The 25,786-nt window shown below is 43.7% G+C and overlaps 1 protein-coding gene across 13 annotated transcripts in view; it reads left to right on the top strand.

The window, feature by feature from the left end:
* The window catches only part of LOC118391984 (receptor-type tyrosine-protein phosphatase delta-like), a 377,633-nt gene that overhangs the window by 139,098 nt on the left and 212,749 nt on the right, over nucleotides 1–25,786 (top strand). For all 13 annotated transcript variants that reach the window (XM_052459507.1, XM_052459505.1, XM_052459506.1 and 10 more), the window contains exon 4: nucleotides 1,075–1,112. The gene's annotated coding sequence lies outside the window, so the exon portion shown is untranslated. The remainder of the gene's footprint in view (nucleotides 1–1,074; nucleotides 1,113–25,786) is intronic.

The raw sequence follows: 25,786 nt of genomic DNA, 5'->3' as shown, positions 1-25,786 counted from the left end.
GCTTCATACCCAAGAAGACTCAAGGCTGTAATCGCTGCCAAAAATGCTTCAACAAAGTACTGAGTAAAGGGTCTGAATACTTATGGAAATGATCCCCACCCAAAATAAACGTTTTTGCTTTGTCATTGTGGGGTATTGTGTGTAGATTGATGAGGGACAAAAATATTTGATCCCTTTTAGATTAAGGCTGTAATGTAACAACATTTTTTTTTAAATCCAGGGGTATGAATACTTTCCTAAAGCACTGCATATCAAATGACCATTTCTCCTTAACGACGGTGCTCTACAATACGCATATAAACTAAGCTTAAATTCCAAACGTCGCCACTTCGACAGTAGTCATTCACGTACAACACTTATAGCCTCCATATAGTCTGCAATCATACGCTCCGGCCAAAATAAATTCAGCTGACAACAGCAAAAACACTCTACTTTATCTTTCGACTGGCCAGAAAGGGGGAAACTGAGAATACAGATTTCCTGTTTATCAGAAGAAGAACTAATTTTGTTTCTTCGACTGCGAGTGAACCGCAGATTAATCTAGGAGACCTTGAGTGGCACTATATGGACGCAATCAGTAGCAATGCGCCCAAGCCACAATCTCTGACCTTTTGAGTGCCGTCCACATTTTAATTAAGTAGTCTCTAAAATGAAAGCATCTCAGTGCCCCCCCACCCCTCTCGGAAACTACCCCACTCTCCCTTTGTAGAATGAACTTTTTTGCCCAGGGAAGTAAATGGGAGACAAACCACATCGGAGCAGTGATTGAATATCGCCGTGGGAAGTTCTTAACAAGGCGGATTTAGGAGGCGTAGTGCAGACACATATGCCTGCCAAATGTAATCTGCTCGTAATAAATGCTTTGCCCTTTATACTGTATGAAGCAACGGACACAAGTACTGGATTCTCACTGTGTTAGTACAACTCACAATGTGTTTGGTTGATTATGATTAAGAAGTTGTGTAAGTTTCCATGTATGCCTTGCATCATGAGACCAAGTTTCATATTCCCTTTTAAACAGTAATGGTTGATTAATTGATTTGTGATCTAATGTGTATTTTTTTTGCCTTACAGCTCTTGAATCATTGGGACAGTTGCTTGGGTGCTTGAAGGTAGGCTAGTGTGTTTTATCGTGTTTGTGATCTCATATGCAATTTGCAGATACACATTATGATGGTCCATAAATCACATTGATTCTGTCAGATACATCGACCTTTGGTTGACACTAAGTTCATTAGAATGACTCATAGAGACTGACAAAGTTGGCATGTACATTGTCATGTGACAGTGAGTGAGGCTGTGTGTTTGTCAAGTCAAGTCAATTTGTCACATAGACATGTTTAGCAGATGTTATTGAGGGTGTAGCGAATTGCTTGTGTTTCTAACTCTAACAGTGCAGTAATATCTAACAATTAATATATAACAATTTCACAGCAATACACACACATCTAAAGTAAAGGAATGGAATTAAGAATATATACATATTTGGGCAAACAATGTCAGAGCGGCATAGACTAAGGTACAGTAGAATAGGATAGAATACAGTATACATATATACATATGAGATGAGTGATGCAAAATATGTAAATGTTATTAAAGTGACTAGTGTTCCATTATTAAAGTGGCCAGTGATTTGAAGTATATGTATATAGGGCAGCAGCCTCTAATGTGCTAGTGATGGCCGTTTAATAGTCTGATGGCCTTGAAATAGAAGCTGTTTTTCAGTCTCTCGGTCCCAGCTGTGATGCACCTGTACTGACTTCGCCTTCTGGATGATAGTGGGGTGAACAGGCAGTGGCTCAGGTGGTTGTTGTCCTTGATTCTTTGGGGGGGGGGGGCTTCCTGTGACATCAGGTGCTGTAGGTGTACTGGAGGGCAGATAGTTTGCTCCCAGTGATGTGTTGGACACACAGCACCACCCTCTGGAGAGCCCTGCGGTTGCGGGCGGTACATTTGCCGTACCAGGCGGTTATACAGCCCAACAGGATGCTCTCAATTGTGCAGCTGTAAAAGTTAGTGAGGGTTTTAGGTGCCAAGCCAAATTTCTTTAGCCTCCTGAGGTTGAAGAGGCGCTGTTGCTCCATCTTTACCACACTGTCTGTATGGGTGGACCATTTCAGTTTGTCAGTGATGTGTATGCCAAAGAACTTGACGCTTTCCACCTTCTCCACTGCAGTCCCATCGATATGGATAGGGTGGTGCTCCCTCTGCTGTTTTCTAAAGTCCACCATCAGCTTCTTTGTTTTTTTGACATTGGGTGAGAGGTTATTTTCACACTCCCAGGGCCCTCACATCCTCCTTGTAGGCTGTTTCATCATTGTTGGTGATCAGGCCTACTGCTGTTGTGTCATCTGCAAACTTGATGATTGAGTTGGAGGTGTGCGTGGCTTGCACTCATGTGTGAACATGGAGTACAGGAGGGGGCTGAGCACTCATCCCTGTGTTGAGGATCAGTGAAGTGGAGGTGGGGGCGGCCCGTCAGGAAGTCCAGGACCCAGTTGCACAGGGTGGGGTTCAGACCCAGGGCCTCAAGCTTAATGATGATCTTGGAGGGTACTATGGTGTTGAATGCTATAGTTAATGATCAGCATTCTTACAAAGGTATTCCTCTTGTCCAGATGGGATATGGCAGTGTGCAGTGTGATGGCGATTGCATCATCTGTGGATATATTGAGGCGGTAAGCAAATTGAAGTGGGTCTAGTGTGTCAGGTAAGGTAGAGGTGATATGATCGTTGGTGTAGCTGGTGCATGAAGTCAGGCGCAGGAGAGCAGAGATAAGTGAACAACGCACTTTAATAAAGGCAAATGCACAAAGTAACAAACCCAATGTGCGAACAAAAATAACGGTTGCCACTAAAACCCAGTTGAAACAGCACCCGGGAATAAACCAGCCGGAAACATACCAACCTAACAATAAACAATCACGCACAAAGACATGGGGGAAACAGAGGGCTAAATACACAACACATAATGAGGGAAATGAAACCAGGTGTGTGGGAAAACAAGACAACACAAATGGAAAATGAAAAATGGATTAGCGATGGCTAGAAGACCGGCCACGTCAACCGCCGAACACTGCCCGAACAAGGAGAGGCATCAACTTCGGTAGAATTCGTGACACTCAAAGCACTTCATGATGACAGAAGTGAGTGCTACGGGGCAATGGTCATTTAGTTCAGTTACCTTTGCTTTCTTGGATACAGGAACAATGATGGACATCTTGAAGCATGTGGGGACAGCAGACGGTGATAGGGAGAGAATGAATATGTCTGTAAACAATACAGCCAGGAGGTTTGCGCATGCTCTGAGGATGTGGCTAGGGATGCTGTCTGGGCCGGCAGCCTTGCGAGGGTTAATGTGCTTAAGTGTTTTAGTCACGTCGGCCAGGGAGAAGGAGAGCCCACAGTCCTTGGTAGCGGGCCGTGTCGGTGGCACTGTGTTGTCCTGAAAGCGGGCAAAGGTGTTTAGCTTGTCCAGAAGCAAAACGTGACGTGGCTGGTTTAGTCAGTGATTGTCTGTGACCCTTATGTCTGAGCTGTTGAATTCCGACTCCACTTTGTCTCAAAACTGACGTTTTGTCTGTTTGATTGCCTTACGGAGGGAATAACTACACTGTTTGTATTCGGCCGTATACCCAGTCATGCCATGGTTAAATGCGATGGTTCGAGTTTTCAGTTTTGTGCGAATGCTGCCATCTGTCCAGTTTTTCTGGTTAGGGTAGGTTTTAATAGTCACAGTTGGTACAACATCTCCTATACACTTCTTGATAAACTCAGTCACCGTATTAGTGTATTCGTCAATATTATTCTCAGAGGCTACTCAATATTATTCTCGGAGGAACATATCCCAGTCCGCGTGTTCAAAACAATCTTGAAGTGTGGATTCCGATTGGTCAGGCTAGCGTTGAATAGCACGGGTACTTCTTGTCTGAGTTTCTGCCTATAGGAAGGGCGGAGTAAAATGAAGTCGTGATCAGATTTGTTGAAGGGAGGGCGGGTTAGGGCCTTGTAGGCATCCCGGAAGTTGGAGTAGCAGTGGTTGAATGTTTTAGCAGCGCGAGTACTACAGTCAATGGGTTGATGGAACTTCGGCAATGTTTTCCTCAAATGTGCTTTTTTTAAAATCCCCAGCTACAATAAATGCGGCCTCAGGATATGTGGTTTCCAGTTGGCATAAAGTCCAGTGAGGTTTCTTTGAGGGCCGTCATGGTATCGGCTTGAGGTGGAATACACACGGCTGTGACTATAACCGAAGAGAATTCTCTTGAGAGGTAATATGGTCGGCATTTTATTGTGAGGTATTCTACGTCAGGTGAATAAAAGTACTTGACTTGATTGTTATCACAATCACACCATGAGTAGTTAATCATGAAACATAAACCCCTGCCCTTCTTCTTCCTAGAGAGATATTTAGTCCTGTCTGCACAATGAACCCAACTGGCTGTACGGACTCAGACTGAGACTGGATAATATATCATATATAATATACTCGGAAGTGTTGGGTGGTGTGCCCGCCTCCTGAGTCAAACTAGTTGTCCACTCCGAGTACCTCTCCTCCACCGGCGGTGTTTAGATTGGCCTCTGGAACCAGTTCAATTACCCTGGGGGGTATGAATAAAGGATCCAATTCGGGAAAGTTGTATTCCTGGTCGTAATGCTGGTAATGCTGGTGAGTTACCGCCATATCCAAAAGTTCTTCCCATCTGTATGTAATAACAACAACAAAACAATTCTGGGCTAATGATAAAATAAATTACTCATAAAAAAACAAAATACTGCAAAGTTTCCTAAGCGCTAAAAGCACGGCAGCCCTCTCTGTTGGTGCCATTTTTTTGTGTCTGTGTGTGGCAAGGGGGCTGTGTGTGTGTCTGAGTAATACACATTTTCAACCCCCATCATATCCCAGCTGTTTTTCTACAATGGATGCATATAGTGCCATTTTACAGTAGCTGAGTAATAACACATTTTCAACCACCATCATATCCCAGCTGTTTTTCTACAGTGGAGGCATATCGTACCATTTTACAGTAGCTGAGTAATAACACATTTTCAACCACCATCACATCCCAGCTGTTTTTCTACAGTGGAGGCATATCATACCATTTTACAGTAGCTGAGTAATAACACATTTTCAACCACCATCACATCCCAGCTGTTTTTCTACAATGGAGGCATATCGTACCATTTTACAGTAGCTGAGTAATAACACATTTTCAACCACCATCACATCCCAGCTGTTTTTCTACAGTGGAGGCATATCATACCATTTTACAGTAGCTGAGTAATAACACATTTTCAACCACCATCACATCCCAGCTGTTTTTCTACAATGGAGGCATATCGTACCATTTTACAGTAGCTGAGTAATAACACATTTTCAACCACCATCACATCCCAGCTGTTTTTCTACAATGGAGGCATATCGTACCATTTTACAGTAGCTGCCTTTTTTTATTAACTTGAATTGTCTGTGGACTGCATTTGTGCTGGCACAGGCAGAATAGAAGTCTTAGAGAGAGAAAGAATCAGAGAAAACAGAGAGAGAAAGCCCACTGCTGTATTCTCCATACTATTTAATTATAATTGTGCGAGAGATCGGCGTACCGCTTTAGCAGTCGCTGAGTTCTGCCCAGCCAATAAGAACTTGCGCTCAGCTGCATCTGACAGTGATAAATGGCGCCACGGCCGTCTCCCTCATCCCATCGTCCCTTTTAGCAGCTGAGCGGTACATTCCCATAATGCACCGCTCAGCTGCTAAAAGGCTGGCGCGGCCTTGGAATGGGCCTTCGGGCCGTTCATTAAAAACGCGGATTTACATGGTGACAAGTGTGTGCGCTCGGAGGAGTGTGTGTGTGTGTGTGATTTAGGAGCTTCTCAACATGAATCAATGATCTCCTTCAAACCAAATAGACATCCAAGTCAATTCACATCCATCCAAATCCAAATTGTGAGAACCTGTGGCTATAGATATTGGGCCTTTGAATGTGTGCCAGTTTCCGTTTGACTTCTGCTACACCGCAATATCATGTCATTTGGTTTAACATGACATTTTGTCAGTCAGACAATCCATGTATTATTGGTTTCCTGCTGATGTTGAACGGAAGGTAACCCCCTTAATGTGGTGAATAACCCACTGAACTTCCGTTGAACCCCTGTGAAAGATGCAACAGTAAACATTTGAACCTTTGCTGTGGTGTAAATCTCAAGTTAGCAGCCGCAAAATAACTGCTGCTATTTTACTGTTTAATAACAGATAAAGAATATCAGACCATAGCCTTGTTATTATTGATCTTACTTAATGCACTTTTCAAAGTTAAATATAATGGATATTCAGACTGAATTCAACGAGATGGACAAGTGACACAGTTCAGTAATATACAAACATTAAGAAAACCTTCCTAATATTGAGTTGCACCCCACCCTTCTTCCCTCAGAATAGCCTCAATTTGTTTGGCAAGGGCTCTACAAGGTGTGGAAAGCGTTCCACAGGGATGCTGGCCCATGTTGACTCCAATGCTTCCTACGGTTGTGTCAAGTTGGCAGGATGTCCTTTGAGTGGTGGACCATTCTTGATACATACAGGAAACTGTTGAGTGTGAAAAACCGAGCAGCATTGCTGTTCTTGACACAAACTGGTGAGCCTGGCAGCTACTACTATACCCCATTAAAAGGCACTAAAATATTTTGTCTTGCCCATTCACCCTCTGAATGGAACACATTACCCAATCCATGTCTCAACTGTCTCCAGACTTTAAAAATCCTTCTTTATCCTGTTTCCTCTCCTTCATCTACACTGATTTGAAGTGGATTTAACAAGTGACATCACAACAAGGGATCATAGCTTTCACCTGGATTCACCATGTAATGGAAAGAGCAGGTGTTCTTAATGTTTTGTATACTCAGAGTATAGGTTATATTATGTTTTAGAAGTAATTATTACACGTACAATGGCAAGTCTTTAATTAAGATTCATGTGACTAAAGATGTATTTTAAAAGAGTTTCTATGTATCAACTGAAATGTTTTATTGCAAAAAATGTCATATGCAACTGTCACGCCTTGGTCTTGGTATTTTTGTGTTTTCGTTAATTATTTGGTCAGGCCAGGGTGTGACATGGGTTTATTTTGTTGTATTTCGTATTGGGGTTTGTAGTATTTGGGATTGCGGCTGAGTAGGGTTGTTGTATAGGCTTGGCTGCCTGAGGCGGTTCTCAATCAGATTCAGGTGATTCTCGTTGTCTCTGATTGGGAACCGTATTTAGGTAGCCTGGATTTCACTGTGTATTTCGTGGGTGATTGTTCCTGTCTCTGTGTAGTGTTCACCAGATAGGCTGTAATTAGATTTCACGTTCCGTTTGTTGTTTTGTATTTGTAGAAGTTATTTCATGTATCGCGATTGTTTCATTAAAGACATGAGTAACCACCACGCTGCATTTCGGTCCGACTCTCTTTCAACAAACGAAGAACGCCGTTACAGCAACCTCATACCTCTCAGGAGACTGTATATGGAAAGCAGCGTGTGGACTTGCATTAGCCTACATAGGCTTCCTCTGTGTGGTACTATCCTACTGTACTGAGGTGTGGTTGAAACAGGCTGAGGTAGTTGAGGCATAATTAGTAATCTTACTTGGACACGTCAGCTCCTGTTAGTGCTTCTGTTTTAATTCCTTTTGTCTGTTCTCTCCCGATAGCCTTTCCCCGCGCTTCGTAGAGCTGTGTGTGTGTGTGTGAGGTTCCTCTGCACCTGTTTACCATTTTTTTTTAAAATAATTTGGCCTCCTGCTTTTTCTCCTTCCCTCCTCTATTTTGGATTAATGAAATGGAGGAAATGTCGAATCGTGTCGGAGACCCATTCATCGCATTCATTTTTGGACCAGGCGGCGTACTAGTCAGGCGTGTGTGTGTGTGTGTGTGTGTGCGTGCGTGTGAAAGAGATAATTTGTGTAAGTGTGTTAGTTGAGTGAATAGCAGAGTCTGTGCACTTATGGGCATATTTGTGTGATATGAGTGTTTGTGTTTGTGTGTGTGTAAACATGCGTCTCAGGCAGGGGCAAGTTGATGAAAGGCGCTTTGAAGATGCACGGCTAGAAGGGAAACCCTCTCCATCCACCTCTCTCTCCTTTCCCCTCTCTCTCTCTATCCTCTCTTTCCCTCCTGCTCTCGCTCAAACCTCTCTCTCCATTTTCTCTCTCTCATTCTCTCTCTCTCTCTCCCTCCATGCCTCGCCTCAGTGCCAGTGTTGGCTGAACTCTTGCTTTCCCTAGATGTAGGGTTGGCAGGGCTGGACTGAAGGACGATGCATCGGGCATGTGAATTAGTCTGGAAGGGGTAGGGGAGACATCCCTGGAAATCAGGGATTACTCTACCCGTGGATTAAAGGCTACATTAGATACATGTGACACATCAATCAGAGTGGAGACTGCAATATCACACGCCATATGAGTTATTACATGCATATCCATGCATCATTACATGCTTATTCATTTGGTATAACATCTTCATAAGCACTTTGGGGTGTTGTGGTATTATTAGCTCTTAGTAATAATATTGCGTGACTAAGATGATTGAATGGCAACATAACTTTAAAAGATAAACAGTTTAAGCAAAGTTAAACAGCTAGTAACCAAATCGTTTTAATTTCTCCATTTATTTAGTCTTTAACTACCCAGTGAACCCTCTTTGTGATAAAACCCACGGTAACAGCCTTCATAGAGGGCATCTAATTGTTAAGTGCTACCAAATTCACCTTTGCAAGAAAGATCACTTGATATTCCATCCTTTCTTCTGTTGGTTCTCTTCCGTCGCACTCCACTTAGCATTTTAAGTTACCGACACAACTTCGTCCAACTGAGCAGTGGGGTTCAGGTGTGAGTTGCAGTATGGGTTGCTGCCGGCGGCTGTGTTAGCTAACACTCCCTTAGCTGTAACACATGGCTGACAGAGGATAGCTATTGTTCCCTTTCTGGCTTGTCATGCTATTTGGGCCCGATAGATAGAGACACAGGGCTATGTGCACATACGACACTGTGTATGATGTTGGATTGTTGTATTGCAATGTAGTTCTGCACAAATGTTGAAATGTGAACGTTGTTATATTTGTCTGCACATTTGTCTATCTGTCTGTCTCTCTTGCGCTTTCTCTCTGTCTGTTTATCTATACTTGTAGGGTCTTAATTAGAGCCAGTTTGCTACAGGAGGAAATTAAGCTTGTTGAGAGAATGTGAAGGTGAAGCTGGTTGAGAGAATGCCGAGAGTGTGCAAAGCTGTAATCGAGGCAAAGAGTGGCTCCTTTGAAGAATCTCAAATATATAATATATTTTAATTTGTTTAACACTTGTTTGGTTACTACATGATTCCCGTATGTGTTATTTCATAGTTTTGATGTGTTCACTATTAGTCTAGAATGTAGAAAATAGTCAAAATAAAGAAAAACCCTTGAATGAGTAGGTGTTCTAAAACATTTGACGGGTATTGCAGATAAGTAGTGCACTATGTAGAGAACGAAGTGCCAATTGGGACGCAGGCTTCATCTGTTCCCTACTCCCTCAAATCCCAGCAGAATTGGCTGATTGTAATTCACAGGCCATTGTTTGGAGAGGTCGGGCGGCTTGTTTGCTATTGATTTTATCTAAAGGCTCCTATATTTTACTGTGCACATATCAGAGCAATTGTTTTGAAGTATGCAGGGAAATCAATAACCCTAGCTGAGGGGCCCGTCTTTCCCGCGCGCCTTTCAATGGCTCCAATTTATGTTTTAATTACCATGATCTACTCACGAGTTTGAAGCTCGACGTGGGTTCTCAGAGTGCACCTCGCAATCATGACCTACATTCCACACTGTTCACTTGGATGAGTCTTTCTCATCCACGTATCATTCATTGTAGGAGCACATCAAACGTACTTTAGTGGAAAAACAACCGTATAATTCTGGTCTCCATATGAATATATCAGTTAACACCACGGGTCCAAGACAGATTGTATGCCTCCTGTGTCTTTATTAGAGATAGTCAGCTGAACTCATGCCATTAGGAATGATTGGCCAACTTACTCTGCCATAAAAGTGGCTGCTGCTGGTCGAGCTGAAAGCAGTCAAATATATTTATATAGAGTCCTATAATTAAGACAGATCAATACAACTGCAGTAACTCTTACTCCTGACTCCCAGGGTGATGTGTGTGTGTGTGTGTGTGTGTGTGTGTGTGTGTGTGTGTGTGTGTGTGTGTGTGTGTGTGTGTGTGTGTGTGTGTGTGTGTGTGTGTGTGTGTGTGTGTGTGTGTGTGTGTGTGTGTGAGGGGGGTGGTTCGGTGTGTGTGTACGCATGTGTGTGTCAGTGTCAGTGTAAGAAAGAGAGAGTGTGTGTGTGTGTGTGTGTCAGAGGGGCCGTGAACCCCTCACACAAGCATACACCACACACTCAGCCTGTGAATTTACTACCCAGTCTTATCATAGTCGGATCAGTGGGTCTCTTTTGAAATCTGCTATGTTCCATTAACAGCAATGTGATATACGTTGTCATTGGCGAGAATGTACTTTATGATGTTTTATGGAGTGTTGTGCCTATAAAGTAACGCTAATCAATGCCTTATACCGTATACAGAGTAAGTTAGCATTGTAGCAATAGAAGATAACAAAAGGTCACACAATTCACTATGTTAGGCTGTAATTTATCAAAAGTGGTATCTATCAAAGCATCTGACAAGTTAGGGAAAAGTAGTCTTCACACATTGCAGTAAAGCACTTCAGTTTGTGCCCAGAAACATGACCGATCCCAGAAATATCGCAAGGGATTCCACTTTACCCCCAAGGTATCCTCAAATACCATCTTGTATATAACAGAGCCCTATAGTGTGCTGTTTTGTCAAGCCTCTTAAACATCACAGTTGTATGTAGGAAGAATCCTACAGTATCTGTCAAGCGACAGCTGGCACCAGCGACGTGGTTCGGAAAGGCTGCAGACAAATGAATCATCTACATCTAGACACTGACAGTACTTTAGCGAGCTGTGTTTCATCAGAGTCTGCCTCTTGTTATGTGTATCAGCAGGATGGCATCTCTGTGGTGGCAAACAAACTGGTCCGGATGATTTAATGGAAAAGGACAAACTGTTGTGAGTGGAGTAGATGGATTCTTACCCAAAGCAATTCAAGTGCATTTATCAGACTTTTGATGAATGAATGGTGTCGTTTATGGTAATGGCTACCAACAAGATGCAATGCATCTGATGCGTTGATGATATACGATTAATAAGTGCACCTGTAGTAATCGTAGTGATTATAACCATGCGTTAATATTCCGCCAGTGTATGTTGTTTTAACAGGAATAAATGTACAGCTTTACTGCCTTATACAGGACAATTGACATGTCATGAATGCATAACACACAATCAGTATGATTAAGGACTTATTCACAGACCGTTACACAAAAAAACGTCACCCAGTCAACAAGTCTGACTCATCAATCGATCGCTCCAGCTGGCCTGGTTCATTTTCAACCAAGCGCACCCCCCCCTTAATCCATCTCCCTTATTCCCTTTGAAAAAGGCTAGCCAGTGATTAGTGATCGCTATAGCAAGGAGACTGACCCTTCCTCCTTCCCTTCTTGCTTCAGACCTTCTCATATTCTAAAGCCCAGCACCAGGGGCGGAACTTATCAGCTACAGGGGATCAGGCAATCTCCTCCACTTCAGAACGGGAGTCCATTGTGTCCGACTGCTGTCTCTGGATAATCTGTGTGGCTAGCTGACAGATATGCTGTGGACACACACACACTCACGCACAGATCTACTGGGGTCAAGCACGATAACGGGATTACAGGGAGAGATGGAGGTCCGGGTCTGGGGCTTGTTAAAGAAAAGGAAAGAGGGGATGGAGAGATAGAAGCCGAGGGGATGGAGAGATAGAAGCAGAGTGGATGAAAGAGAGAAGGGACTGGTATTAGGTGCGATTGAGCGCTTGTCGGGGGGTTTTGGCTGGAGATTAAGATGAGGGAGGAGATTGAGTGTCGGTCCACACACACAGACACACACACACACACACACACCATTCCCTTCCACTACCTTATAAAGTTAATTAAATATGCCATCAAATTAAATGTCCAATCAAACAGCATTGCACATAGGTCAACCTACAATAGCAGACTGTGAAAACAGCAGACAGTCATTTAGTCCAGCCATTATGCTATACTCCCTTGGTTTTTCTTAGCCACAAAACTTTTTATTTCGTTTTGTCGTTTTTCTTTTTCAAATAAATGCATATAAAGATAATCCCGACCCATCCCCTCAGTCCCCAGATATAGTATTTGACCCCAGGTCTGGTTGATGGTGATTTATCTGTTATTCAGTCTGCTTTATACAGGGCAGACGAGAGAGGGATCTACTTCACTTACTTTGGCAATGTTAAGATCTGTTTCCCATGCCAATAAAGCCCTTAAATTGAGAGAGAGAGAGAGAGAGAGAGAGAGAGAGAAAGAGAGAGAGAGAGAGAGAGAGAGAGAGAGAGAGAGGTCAAGCAGAACTCTAAGAGGCCGTGATGCACATACAGAGACCCTGGGAGGCAGTGTGGTAGGCAGTGACACAGAGCTAATGCCTTGTCACACAGACTGTCAGCAGATTAGCCAGTGGATTACACCACAGCCATTAGATGTGCATGGAGCGAAAGGGCACAAACACAGGAGAGGAGAAGAGAGGGAATGGGGGAGGAGTGGATGGGAGGGTGGCAAGAGAGTGGAGAGAAGGGAGGGCAGGAGAAGAGGGAATGGAGAAAAGATACATGTGGAAAAGAGAGTGGAGGAAAATAGAGGAGAGTGGAGGGTAGGCAGTAAAGAGAGGAAGAGAAAATGATATGGGAAGGAAGTTGTTTGGAGATGGTAGGAATAGATCAACATGAAAAGTGGCGTGGAGAGAATAGAGAAGAGGAAAAATAAAAAGTGATAAGATAGGGGTTGGAGGGGAATGGAGACGAGGTAGAAAACGCAGAGAAGAGGAGTGGAAAGTGTATAGTGGCTCAAAAATAGGAGGAGATGATGGGAGGAAAACAGAGGACAAGAGGGGCGAGGAGGAGAAATGGAAAAAGTGAGTGCATGCACAATTGCACCGAGAGGAAGGGTGGAGAGGAGAGAAGAGGGATGGAAATGAGGCGACCCGGGGAAAATTAGAAGAGGAAGAGAGGAAAGAGATGGATGTGAAGCAGAGGAGAGGAGAAGGAGGCACAAGTACATTTAGAAGTAGATGAACAGAGATATAAAACATTGAGACTAATTGATGTTGAAGAACAGCAGATGAAAAGAAGAGAAGTGCTAAGAAGAGAGGGGAAAAGGTGAAGATATAGAACCAGGAAAAGCATTAGAAAAGAAGTTGTTTCAACCAGTTGACATAGAGAACTGCCCGTCCTCTACTATGTTCATCCGTCAAGTCAGTCCAGATCAAACCCAAAGTGACCTATCGGTTTATCATGACGTCGATGTGGGTATTATCTGGATTAGAAATACAAAATAAACACATGGAGTGACGCAGAATATTTCATACGAAATGTTGTCACATAATATGCATGTTTTGGTCATACTCTCCAAGATAATATTGACATCTTAGTTGTGTGAACCTTATGTAACAGCAACATTGTCTGTCAGGGAGATTATTGTCTGTGCGTGCAATGTAATGTCTGGATCAGAAATTATGTTGTGTTGCGTTACAATTACAGCATTGATTTTCAGCATGTGAAACTTGGCTCTGGTGTTGGTACAGTTGAAGCGAAGATGACGTGTAATAGATATGACATGTTGTGCAATGGGGGGGGGGGGCGTGTATTGACATAAGCCTTGTGTACCCTCCACTCCACGTTACGCTGAAGCAGACAGCTTTGGGACCGAAGTCGAAACGTTCATGGAATATGTTTGCTTTAATGCCCTCATTGGGAGAAAGTGAGACGCACAGTGAACTAGTGTGGTGGCTCGGTAACGTGAAAGAAAGGTTTACCATTTAAAACTGTGCATTGATGGTTGTATTAGTAAGGCTATAATTGGGTGAACGTGCGTGCCTTTTGTCAGTTGTTATGACGTTCTATGATATTGTTATAAAGGTCTTGTGACATCAGATCATTGCTCAGTAGTTGACCGGAGTAACCATGCAAAGAGAATACAAAAAAAAGGATTAAAAACATTTAAAGGACATACCCAAGCTCACATCAAGTGTCACAAACATTTAGAACACCTATCAAGAAAAGTGTTCCCACTTTACCTCCATTCCAGTCAGATCCACATCACCAATCCCCAACACTCGGCTCCAGTGAGGTGTCAGCCATCTCAGCTGGTGTTTTTGCTTGGGATAATCAACTTGCCATCCCCGCCACAATACCCCACTCCCCCAGTCTAATGAGCTGTAATTGCCCCTGCGTGGGCTTCTTTGGGACCCATAGTTATCGAAGAGAAAGAGGAAATATGCCAGGTTAACGAGGGCTAATGGGAATTTCTGATGTGCATTGTGAGGGGTGATTGGGTTGATAAATGTCTCACGTATCATGGTGTGTATCTGTATATGAGCTGCTGTACAGAATATAAGGCATGCAGTGTGAATGCTCAACACAGAGAATCCATGCAAACACATGGAGTGAGTGAGTGTGTGTGTGTGTGTGTGTGTGTGTGTGTGTGTGTGTGTGTGTGTGTGTGTGTGTGTGTGTGTGTGTGTGTGTGTGTGTGTGTGTGTGTGTGTGTGTGTGTGTGTGTGTGTGTGTGTGTGTGTGTGTGTGTGTGTGTGTGTGTGTGACAGGAAGCATTTCAGGGCACATTTGCTGGTTGAGTGATTTGAATGTGTGCTCCTTCCTTGGAATGAGCTGAGTCTTAGGAAAGCCATGGCGGGTGGAGGGGGGTCTAGATGGGTTAAACCCCCCAGTGTTATTTAGACAGTTATTATGATAAGCACCACACACACACGCGCGCACGCGCGGATGAACGCACACAATGACACAAACATTCATATGCATATACACACACACACGCTCACACAAGCACATAAACACACACACACAGACGCTCATGTAGCATCCACGCAGTCACATGAAGCACATGCACAAGGTGGAAATTGACAACCTATAAAACAAGTTCTAACACACTCAGTCCCAACTCATCTGGGATGGGAGCCATTTTCCTCTTTTAAAAGTCTCCACATTCAGAGTACCCAGATGAAAGTTGGGTTTGCACTGAATTAGCCAGTGAGAAAACTAAATTTCCTTTGCGATTTTACGAGCGTTTAATTTGAAACAATTAAGATATTATAGGCGTCAGGGATACACTAAACCGAGAGGCAGCTGGGAGCAATCCCATAAACCCTTCGGCCCGTGAACGAGTCACCTTGCCTTTCTCTCTCTCGGCTCGCCTCCTTTGCACTCTTCCTCTCCCTCACCACTGGCTTCCCCTCGCCTTCTTCTTCTCTATCTCGAATTTCCTCCCCTCATGTTCCTCCTCTCTCTCTCTCTCTCTCCTGCTTGCCTCCCATCTCTGTCTCTCTCCTCTTGCCTCCCTTCCCATTCCTCCTCTGTCTCTCTACAGTATCTCTGCTTGCCTCCCCTTGCGTTCTTCCTATTTCTCTCTCCACCTGCCTCCCTTCCCGTTTCTCCTTTCTCTCTCCCCTCTCTCTCCACCCGTTCCTCCTCTCTCCACCTGCCTCCCCTCGCGTTTATCCTCTCTCTCTCTCCTCTCTCTCCACCCGTTCCTCCTCTCTCCACCTGCCTCCCCTCACGTTCCTCCTCACCGACTCCGCTTTCTTGAAGTGCCGCCTGACGTAGGTAGCATTCAGCCTCGTCAAACACAAATAAACTTACTTAGCCTCCCCTGGGCTTCTACAAGCCCTCCTACAGTACCTTCACCAACCAATCAAGTGCCTCTCAAATGGATCTGTTGGCTGCCTATCTGAAGGCCTAATTGTGTCAAGATGGTGAAAGGAGGAAGCGAGGACATTTTCCATTACAACTTTGATGATGTCAGTGGATGAATAATTAGCATGTGTGTTATTTATTACAGTATGGAAGAGAAAGAGATGGAAAGTGAGGGAGAGCAAAAGGAAGATGTAAACTATAGGGGGCAGCAAACAGTAAGAGGTTTGTACATTATCACAATTAATTAATAATAATCATAATACATGGGACATATATATGGCGCTTTACAATTTTTTTATAGGGGTTGATACATATTTGTTACAGGAAATTGGAACCTCTTTGCTGTGTACAAAACACTAACAATAACCACTCTCTCCATGACAGACTGACCAGGTGAATCCAGGTGAAAACTATGATCCCTTATTGATGTCACTTGTTAAATTCACTTCAATCAGTGTAGATGAATTGGAGGAGACATGTTTAAAGAAAGATTGTTAAACCTGGGGGGGGGGTGTGATCTTAATGTTTTGTACATTCGGTGTATACAGATGTAGGATCACAGATGTAGGATCTTAATCTGATCACTTTTTTGTTTCTGAAATACACTTATAGTGTATTTAAGGCTTCTAAAGTTAGTAATTTCCACCTTAAAAACTCAAAGTTTCCATTATTATTATTTGAAATAATGTTAAAAATTTCCTGTTTTCTTGCTGTAGCAAACTGGCTCAAATTAAGATCCTACATCTGTACAAATTTCAACCATATTCCTAGTTAGAAAACAACATTAATATTTGACTACACTTGTAGATAATTTTATAATCTCATCAAAATGAGAACACTGAATGACCATTAACTATTCATTACATACCAATAGTAATATAAATCCATGTATGTATAGCATCAATGACCTTTGCACCATCCCTTACTTCAATGGACACGACACCCTGTTTGTTTGTGCAGAACTCACATCACTCCCCAAACATCAAACTTCATGTTTACTCACTCAAACACTCTCCCATCAATCCTCCCTCGATCCCCCCCCCCACCTCCCTCCATAGAGGGGCATCGGAGGTGTGAAATTGATAAAGGGGCGCTTGTGAAAATGTCATAGGGGAATTGGCCGGTAGGCTCTCCACTTTGTGCTGTTGGGTGCGGGGGGTGATGGATCGGGCTGGTCAAAAGCGCCTTTTCATGGACACTGAACTGTAAAATGGAGGACCCGGGCAGACACAATAGCCGTGATCAATTGGCCACGCCCGGAGAGTTCTGGTTAATGCCTGTTGCTGCACGGTGAGTGGTGAGCCTGGCTATGTACACACAGAAAAGAGAGAGCATGGGCGGGTCATATCATGACAGAATCAGCTTTTGGGAGGGGAGGGGAATGGGTAGAGAGAGTAGAGTGGATGATAGGTGAGGAAGAGAGGCAGAGGAAGGTGGAGAGATGGAGTGGAGGATATGTGAGGGAGCGAGGCAGAGAGAGGAGGAGAGATAGAGAGAGTAGAGTGGAGGATAGGTGAGGAAGAGAGAGAGTGGAGGATATCTGAGGAAGAGAGGTAGAGAGAGAGTAGAGGATAGGTGAGGAAGAGAGGCAGAGAGAGAGTAGAGGATAGGTGAGGAAGAGAGAGAGTAGAGGATATCTGAGGAAGAGAGGCAGAGAGAGAGTAGAGGATAGGTGAGGAAGAGAGGCAGAGAGAGGAGGAGAGATAGAGAGAGTAGAGTGGAGGATAGGTGAGGAAGAGAGGCAGAGAGAGGAGGAGAGTTAGAGAGAGTAGAGTGGAGGATAGGTGAGGAAGAGAGAGAGTGGAGGATATCTGAGGAAGAGAGGCAGAGAGAGAGTAGAGTGGGGGATAGGTGAGGAAGAGAGGCAGAGAGAGAGTGGAGTGGATAGGTGAGGAAGAGAGGCAGAGAGAGAGTGGAGTGGATAGGTGAGGAAGAGAGGCAGAGAGAGAGTAGAGGATAGGTGAGGAAGAGAGGCAGAGAGAGAGTAGAGGATAGGTGAGGAAGAGAGAGAGTAGAGGATATCTGAGGAAGAGAGGCAGAGAGAGAGTAGAGGATAGGTGAGGAAGAGAGGCAGAGAGAGGAGGAGAGATAGAGAGAGTAGAGTGGAGGATAGGTGAGGAAGAGAGGCAGAGAGAGGAGGAGAGTTAGAGAGAGTAGAGTGGAGGATAGGTGAGGAAGAGAGAGAGTGGAGGATATCTGAGGAAGAGAGGCAGAGAGAGAGTAGAGTCGATGATAGGTGAGGAAGAGAGGCAGATAGAGAGTGGAGTGGATAGGCGAGGAAGAGAGGCAGAGAGAGAGTGGAGTGGATAGGTGAGGAAGAGATGCAGAGAGAGAGTGGAGTGGATAGGTGAGGAAGAGAGGCAGAGAGAGAGTGGAGTGGATAGGTGAGGAAGAGATGCATAGAAAGAGTGGAGTAGATAGGTGAGGAAGAGAGGCAGAGAGAGAGTGGAGTGGATAGGTGAGGAAGAGAGGAAGAGAGAGAGTGGAGTGGATAGGTGAGGAAGAGAGGCAGAGAGAGAGAGGAGTGGATAGGTGAGGAAGAGAGGCAGAGAGAGAGAGAGAGAGAGAGAGAGAGAGAGAGAGTGGAGGATAGGCGAGGAAGAGAGGCAGAGAGAGTAGAGTGGAGGATAGGCGAGGAAGAGAGGCAGAGAGAGAGAGAGAGAGAGAGAGAGAGAGAGTGGAGGATAGGCGAGGAAGAGAGGCAGAGAGAGTAGAGTGGAGGATAGGCGAGGAAGAGAGGCAGAGAGAGTAGAGTGGAGGATAGGTGAGGAAGAGGCAGAGAGAGAGTAGAGTCGATGATAGGTGAGGAAGAGAGGCAGATAGAGAGTGGAGTGGATAGGCGAGGAAGAGAGGCAGAGAGAGAGTGGAGTGGATAGGTGAGGAAGAGAGGCAGAGAGAGAGTGGAGTGGATAGGTGAGGAAGAGATGCATAGAAAGAGTGGAGTAGATAGGTGAGGAAGAGAGGCAGAGAGAGAGTGGAGTGGATAGGTGAGGAAGAGAGGAAGAGAGAGAGTGGAGTGGATAGGTGAGGAAGAGAGGCAGAGAGAGAGAGGAGTGGATAGGTGAGGAAGAGAGGCAGAGAGAGAGAGAGAGAGAGAGAGAGAGAGAGTGGAGGATAGGCGAGGAAGAGAGGCAGAGAGAGTAGAGTGGAGGATAGGCGAGGAAGAGAGGCAGAGAGAGTAGAGTGGAGGATAGGTGAGGAAGAGGCAGAGAGAGAGTAGATTGGAGGATAGGTGAGGAAGAGGCAGAGAGAGAGTAGAGTGGAGGATAGGTGAGGAAGAGGCAGAGAGAGAGAGTGGAGGATAGGTGAGGATGAGGGGCAGAGAGAGAGTAGGGTGGAGGATAGGTGAGGCAGAGAGAGGGGGTGAGGTAAAGCGAGTAGAGTGGAGGATAGGCGAGGAAGAGGCAGAGAGAGTAGAGGATAGGTGAGGAAGAGAGGCAGAGAGAGCGTAGAGTAGAGGATAGGTGGGGAAGCGAGGCAGAGAGAGAGTAGAGTGGAGGACAAATCCTCACACACACACACACACACACACCAATCCATACCACCACATCAACCAATGCAGATCTGCACCGTATCCCCACTCCGCTGAATCGTTTCTTGGGACTTGGTTCTCTCTCTCTCCATGGTCTCTCCCTCTGCTGTCAAAGAGAAGACAATATTCTTCAGCAGACAGGAACTGTCAGAACAACCACACTGCACGGCCACTGCCACTGCACGCCATGCTTCCACGTTAACCCAATTCAGCTCTAATGTAATCAGATTGCCTTTCAAGCCCATCACAAGACATCCTGAATCCACGTTAAACCCGAACAGAGCTCCGAGCTCTTTCAGTGCCTGTTGCGATCGCGAAGTGTGATGGATCTTTTGTAATAAGGCATTGTCTAATAATGATGACTGTGCATACTTCACTGTAAGGACCAGGTTACTGACTATGACCATGCCTCGGGCAAAAATAGGTCACTACAAATCCATTGCTGGTAGAAGATGAGTTGTTACTCACATGTCAAGGTAGAATGGGTTAGTAGAAGTGAACACAACCAAGTTGATATACAGTAGAACTCGGGCAGATGAATAAATATATAGCCTCTCTATCTGGTTCAAATTCAGTACAGTTTCATATTGTGTTACAGTACAGTTGGGGGCATTGCTATAAAAAGTCATTTTAAAGCAATATTACAGATTGTGTAAAATTTAACAATAGGGCTGCTTGGATTCAAGTCAGTATATCAACAATATATCAACAGCACTCAACCCAAATGAAACGTAATCATTGCAATCCTTCTCTTTCAAGGTTCGAGGGCGAACTTAGCAACGGCTCCAAACAAAGGCTCATAGCCCTCTTCTGTGTCTTTTTTCATATCATGAACTCAGCAATCATTAAGTGTTCAAATCTCGACAAACTGTTAATTGACAATTAAGTAAGACAATACGTTTCACCGTCCGCCAACGCATTCTGAGAAGAGAGACACACTGGGTTTCTTGGCTGAGATTCACGCTGGGGTTTTGTTGGGTGTTTGGCGTACATTGTCATGCCTTTGGGGTGTTGTCTGTAATATCACCTTGGTGGTTGGTTGTCACCTTCGGCATTTAGCCGAATTGTTGTGCTTGGCCAGTGGCCATTTTACAAGTCAATTCCGTCTGTCGTCTCGACACGTCGAATTACATTTATCCGCTTAGGAGATCGTTATCCAAAGAGTGAGAGGCAATAGCCTGATGGCAGGGAATTAATTTTACGATGACTGGTTTACTTGATTGGAAAAGGGGTGGGTTTTAACGGCACATTGCGGTGAGGGTGGATCGTCTCTAAGGAATTGAATGGAAGATGTTTTTGGTGGGGATACAAGTTCTGTCGCTCTGCCCCTGGGTTATAAATAGTGTTGTCCTGAGATGCACAAACAGAGAGTAACGACGTGACGTAGGATCATCTATGAAGGCACAGCACCGTGGCAAGGATACACACACTTTGACCTTGGCCTTGGCAGGGTTCTGTATAAGGATGTATAAGGATTACATATTGGATATTCCTGCATGGTCTCGCTATATGACATCTGTTAGAACTCCCTGTGTAGTCCTAATGTGTATAGGTATTGATTTGCCCATAATACACACGTTAGAAGGGGTCAATCCATTTGAACTCAATCATTTCTTGTTATTAATTGGAAATTATACTCGTAAATTGGACCAAAAATACTCATCACGAAATAATGGACAATTCATTCATACTGTACATGATTCATTGATCCAAAGTCGGATAAAATGCTCGATCTTGACACAACTGAACGCAGTATGTGCTGGTGGGCCTTTGTGGGAAATCTATGACTTTATCGATCAGTAGCTCCTTTAACTCTCTATCTAACTTGTGTAACAAGGAAATCGATTTGGTATCCGACTTCTTTTCCTCCGCTGGACAACAACAAGTTGGGGCTTTGAGAGGTGGTTTATCTCCTTGCTGAGATAAACACTACCCCAGTATAGGAGAAGTCTTGTCCAAGTCAATACATTGATTTGCGGCATAACAGCTGTCATATAGTCTGGCTCATGGCTCAGAGAGCGACCACTGAGGTAGGAGGCTGGTGCCCACACAAGCCCCAGATTGACTTGTCGTTTTTGATAAAGTGTCTGTTATTCGGGACATTCTATCCCCACTGTCTCTATACTCATTATTTAGCAAGCTCCAAAACGACAGTAACACCCTTTCAACCAATGAGTTACAGCTGTTCATTCATGATAATTAACTGTCAATATATTACATGTAAACCGTTGCAACCTCGTGAAAGGATACCTTATTGTAAAGCGTTGCCAATATAAATACCGTCATTTGGGTTGATAAAGTCAACAAAACTATAATATATTTGCTGTGTAAAAAAAAAACGAACAAACATGGCTACCAGTTCAGATCAGCCTTATGTTCAAAATAATTGCAGGTAATCAAAGGCACCAATTTGCATTATGGGACTTGATGATGTTTCCAATAAAGCATACCAAAGGGACCGCCCACAAACGAGGATATTCAAAAGCTCGTCAGCGTTTTTGTGATTAGTCAAGGTCTCCAGAGATCTACTGAACCACGGTGGGGTTGGAAAGTTCGACACTGATCTCGTTTTCGTTGTTGAACTGTTTGTCTAGATAACCTGGTTCAAAGCGTTCGTAGACATTACCCTGAAGAAGGCACAGTGATGCTGAAACGTTGGTGTTCTACCCAATAAGTTACTGGGAGTTCATGTATATAGAGTGTGCAGCTCTCTTTATTTACTTTTGTTGGTGTTAACATGCAGCATGTGGTGGTGAAGCCATAATGAGTTGGAAGGGTTTCCCACTTTATATATTGTAATGTAGGTACGCGTTGATGAACCGTGTGGCTCAGTTGGTAGAGCGTGGCACTAGCATTGCCAGCATTGTGGGTTCAAATAGTGCAAATATACGGCATGTGTTTAGTGTTTAGAGCGTTGGGCCAGTAACTGAAAGGTTGCTAGGTTGAATCACCGAGCTGACAAGGTAAAAATCTGTCTTCTGCCCCTGAGCAAAGCACTGAACCCACTGTTCCTAGGCCGTCATTGTGAATAAGAATGTATTCTTAACTGACTTGCCTAGTTAAATACTAATAAATGTGTGGCCTCTCTACTGTAACTTGCTCTGGATGTCAGCTAAATTACAACAACAAAAAATATATATATATGAGTACATAGGATGTACAGTTGAAGTCAGAAGATTACACTTTATCCAAATACATTTAAACTCAGTTTTTCACAATTCCTGACCTTTAATCAAAGTAAAAAGTCCCTGTTTTAGGTCAGTTAGGATCACCACTTTATTTAAAAAATGTGAAATGTCAGAATAAGAGAATAGAGAATGATTTATTTCAGCTTTTATTTCTTTCATCACATTCCCAGTGGGTCAGAAGTTTACATACACTCAATTAGTATTTGGTAGCATTACATTTAAATTGTTTAACTTGGGTCAAACTTTTCGGGTAGCCTTCCACAAGCTTCCCACAATAAATTGGGTGAATTTTGTCCCATTCTTCCTGACAGAGCTGGTGTAACTGAGACAGGTTTGTAGGCCTCCTTGCCCGTGCACTCTTTTTCAGTTCTGCCCACACATTTTCTATAGGATTGAGGTCAGTGATGGCCACTCCAATACCTTGACTTTGTTGTCCTTAAGCCATTTTTCCACAACTTTGGAAGTATGCTTGGGGTTATTGTCCATTTGGAAGACCCATTTGCGACCAATTTTTAACTTCCTGACTGAGGTCTTGAGATGTTGCATCAATATATCAACATCATTTTCTTTCCTCATGATGCCCTCTATTTTGTGAAGTGCACTAGTCCCTCCTGCAGCAAAGCACCTCCCACAACATGATGCTGCCACCCCCGTGCTTCACGGTTGGGATGGTGTTCTTCGTCTTGCAAGCATCCCCTTTTTTCCTCCAAACATAACGATGGTCATTATGGCCAAATAGTTCTATTTTTGTTTCATCAGACCAGAGGATATTTCTCCAAAAAGTACAAGCTTTGTCCCCATGTGCAGTTACAAACCGTAGTCTGGCTTTTTTATGGCGGTTTTGGAGCAGTGGCTTCTTCCTTGCTGACCAGCTTTTCAGATTATGTTGATATAGGACGTGTTTTACTGTGGATAAAGATACTTTCGTAACTGTTTCCTCCAGCATCTTCACAAGGTCCTTTGCTGCTGTTCTGGGATCTATTTGCACTTTTTGCACCAAAGTATGTTCTTATCAAGGAGACGGAACGTCTTCTTGAGCGGTTTGATGGCTGTGATGGCTGTGTGGTCCCATTGTGTTTATATTTGCATACTATTGTTTGTACAGATGAATGTTGTACCTTCAGGCATTTGGAAATTGCTCCCAAGGGTGACCCAAACTTGTGGAGGTCTTGGCTGATTTCTTTTGATTTTCCTATGATGTCAAGCAAAGAGGCACTGAGTTTGAAGGTAGGCCTACAAATACATTTACAGGTACACCTCCAATTGACTCAAATTATGTCAATTAGCTTATCAGAAGCTTCTAAAGCCATGACATAATTTTCTGGAATTTTCCAAGCTGTTTAAAGGCATCGTCAACTTAGTGTATGTAAACTTCTGACCCACTGGAATTGTGATACAGTGAAATAATCTGTCTGTAAACAATTGTTGGAAAAATGACTTGTGTCATGCACAAAGTTGATGTCCTAACCGACTTGCCAAAACTATAGTTTGTTAACAAGAAATATCTGGAGTGGTTGAAAAACGAGTTTTAATGACTCCAACCAAAGTGTATGTAAACTTCCGACTTCAACTGTATATAGGGTCAGAATAATCCGTATGGGCACACTATTGAGTTAAAGTCCTTTTAACATGGTTCAGCTTATGATATTCACCATCTGCTCCAGATGTGGTGTCACCCTAGGGACTTCAACGCTCGCTACATCGCCGGACGCAATAGGGAACAAACTTGACTTCTCTCGTTCGAAAGGAGAGAAATACTGTGTCACAGCCAAGCATCTGGATTGCCTTGGTTTCGAATCCATTTTATTGAAAGACGGTTGGTTTATGGACTCTCGCCGTCTAGTCCTACATGACAAAGTTCACCCATTATAGGTAATGAGTTATCTTGATAAATCCCACCCTTGACCTCATTTATCAACAACCGCCTGCCGTATTACACCCCTCGACGATGCCAAGAGCAGAAAAGGCACAATGTTAGACCCAGAACGGGATTGTAAATCCACTAACTAGTCTCATCCAATTATATTCAAAGAGAGAAGGGACTTGAAAACGGTAGCTGTAGACGTACTGCGTCCGTATCTTGTACTGCTGTTATAGCTTGCATTGTACATTGCATTGTAAGGTCTTAATTTGAGACCGTTTGCTACAGCAGGACATGCGGCAACAGGACATTTAAATTATTACGTGGATTATTATTCATGGACATTTTTGTAGCGGTTGATACATAAATCGTAAGGAAAAATCGACTCTGAAATTTCAAAGTGGTAATTACAAACTTCAGAAGCCTTTTTAAACCTCAAATGCACTGCATTGCAGGAACGTTGTCCTGCAAAAGGGTGATCAAATGAAGATCCTACATCTGTAATGCATCTGATAATGTCTACTTGAGTTAGTCTATAGGTTAGTCACTATAGTATGTTTAAACTAAAGTCATGCAGTGTTTGTAGTACTTTGCAAGCAACGCCAACACATTTTCAAAGAAATGTTCATGTTTTCATGCTGTGGTATCTCAAATAATACATACAATGTATACTGTACTCTGTAGACCTAAAACCTCAAAAACACGTCAAGGACGAATCATTTAATCATGGCTTTTGCTCTTGTGTTTTTCTCATCAATCATTGGAATGACATTCAAACAATTGCACAACGTTGCTTTTGTAGTCACAACTGAACTTCACTGTTTGACCAAACCTGTAATTTTCGCATTGCCAGAACAGGCTAATTACTGAATCAAAAGTTATTTGAAATGACATATTTCTCAAGTGCTCCCTCATTGTACATTGCTATTAAACCGCAACTTTTATTTCCCTTGTAAAATATATTTTCAGCAACACGCTCCTAGCTCCAATTTTGCCTTGAAAGTGTATTACTCAATGAGAGAGAGAGAGAGAGAGAGAGAGAGAGAGAGAGAGAGAGAGAGAGAGAGAGAGAGAGAGAGAGAGAGAGAGAGAGAGAGAGAGAGAGAGAGAGAGAGAGAGAGAGAGAGAGAGAGAGAGAGAGAGAGAGAGAGAGAGAGAGAGAGAGAGAGAGAGACGTAGAGAGACAGAGACGGGGAGACAGGGAGAGCTGGCTGGGAAACTGTGTGTGCCTGCAGGCTAAGTTGTTCATCGGAAGCTTTGGGTCCCTGCCACAAAAGCAAGTTTTCTCCAAACACCCTCATTCATCTGTCGCTCTGGGACATTGTTTTTCAGCCTCTAAATCA

This window comes from Oncorhynchus keta, chromosome 13, assembly GCF_023373465.1.
Source record: "Oncorhynchus keta strain PuntledgeMale-10-30-2019 chromosome 13, Oket_V2, whole genome shotgun sequence".
Lineage (NCBI taxonomy): Eukaryota > Metazoa > Chordata > Actinopteri > Salmoniformes > Salmonidae > Oncorhynchus > Oncorhynchus keta.
Note: the sequence above shows the minus strand (reverse complement) of the source record. Positions and strands in the feature narration are given on the sequence as shown.